This window comes from Papilio polytes, unplaced genomic scaffold (assembly GCF_000836215.1).
Source record: "Papilio polytes unplaced genomic scaffold, Ppol_1.0 DF823901.1, whole genome shotgun sequence".
In the NCBI taxonomy this organism is placed as follows: domain Eukaryota; kingdom Metazoa; phylum Arthropoda; class Insecta; order Lepidoptera; family Papilionidae; genus Papilio; species Papilio polytes.
In genome coordinates, this window is record NW_013525303.1 from 1,322,853 (window position 1) to 1,325,041 (window position 2,189).

The window sequence follows — 2,189 nt, forward strand, 5'->3', positions numbered from 1 at the left end:
AGCAAAGTTCTGAGGTAAAAAACTTAAAAAACGTAGACACAAATCGAATACTTTATATTTGTAATCTAAAAAATTATAAACCCTACTGGATTTTCCAGCGAATTCGTAATTACGGAATAAAAAAAACAGTGTTACTAGCATTTATATATGTATTACACCAGATGGCAAGTGCGAATAAAACGCCTTTGACTAAACTATCGTACAACGGTTATGCGATAGTCGATTGTTTCGCAGTCAACTATTTAGTTGCACAACTAAAAATCGAGTAGTGTGTGCCCCCATATAAACTCATAAGAATCAAAGCAAGACTTAACAGTTGTGCGATACTTTAGTTTCTTGTGAATTGTATGTATATTCCTGTCTTATTCAATAACCATAGTGGTTTATTGTTCACAAGATTTTGGCTCAAAAGGTAATATCGTTAGTTGATTGAAACCAAAGTGATTATTGGTCCGGGGTCCAATTTGTAGATGAAAGCTGAGGGTCTCGCGAGTTGTTCGCAACTCAAAGGGTCACGGACTTTGGGAATATTGTTATCTGTTAGTTTGTTACGAATTTGTATGTACATATTTTTTTCCTTTTACGTAGAGTTAAGGACGTTTATTTCCTATCCATTTTAACCGAAGAGATTTAAAATTTGGTTCTCAATTTGCCTGTATTTATGTTTTATATTTACGTTATGATTATTTAATGCTCACAATATAATTATATCTAAAAAAATATATTATTTATACGCTTCAATCTATACTATTATAATAAAGCGTAAACACACACTTCTTTGTTGCCTAAGATATCAGCAATTACAGCATATTTTTGAATAATTGTTTTTTTTTTTAAAAAAAGCCGTACACTTACGCCACGCTTTAGGCTATATATTTTCACGCTATTAAACTTAGGAGGGTACAACAAATATTTTGGATAAAAACCCTAAAGTGAGAAAGAGAATAAGTTGCTGCCAACATCAAGAAAGAAAGGTTGCTAAAGTATGTCATGTCATTTTGACATTTGATTTTAATAATCTGACAAAAAACAATAAAATAAAATTTTCATAATTTCATGCGGATGAAGCCGCACAGGGACAGCTAGTTGTACAATACATTATATGAAAAGTAAATTTAAATTCTTGTACTGTCGACTCATTTAGGTTCTATTCATTTTCTTATGTTAAATGTGGAAAAAATCAAGTCTCTACAAATTAATATAGCCAATAGTTAAGTAATTAAATTATATTGAAATGGTGTACACTAATTTAGTTAAAATGCAAAATATGCAAGCAAAAAAGTTTGCATAATATTTTGGGCAGGCGCTTGACACTGATTTTTGGGAATGCACTCAGAAAATTAACGTGAATTTTCACTATCGTAAAATTAATTACGTCATCCTTATTATTATCTTTAAAAACAGTGATCGCAAATACATTTTCTTTCCACTTTTCTGGTTGTTGAGTACCTACATATATAATATTTTTAAGCAAGATTTTGAAGCCTTTCCGATTTAGTATTCTTCTATACTAAATTGATAAGGGTCGGACTGGGGACGGATTTATAATATAATATGTTGAAGGGTAGAGTATATTTAATTAAATCTATAAGACAATACGTTATCACTGAATAACATAGGCTGTACTATTTACTTTTATTTTTAATTTTACATAGATATAGTCTCGAGCAAAACCTAGTATGTTATAACCATAATTGTATTTTTTAGCTTATACATAACAAGAAAAAAGGTACTTATTGTCCACAATAGAAATGTAAGAGTACATACTTTGCGGACTTCGTAAAGATAAGAGCAGTATGATGTCATAGTTTAATAAATAAAAAAGTTACAAAAAGAACTTGTCTTTAATTTTATAACGTCTATTTATTCTAGAAAGAAAAATATGAAGATACTTCAATGTAAATAAAGCTGTGTTTACACTGCGACTACGGACAGGCCTCGGTCTGTTTGCGGCTCTCAAACTGTGGATATGAATATTTGGCTACTTGAAAAGTCGGTTCACATTTTATACGAGCGTATCTCATATACACGTGAGATTGTAAGTGGCAATATAATAAATTAAATAAAGGTTTCCGCTACTGTACGGATGTCAGGCAGACTTGCGTGCATGCCAATGGCACGTACCAGCTACATGTTGAAACATTAACTGGCATGCATTAAGCTAGCACGACAAATAATTTTATGATATC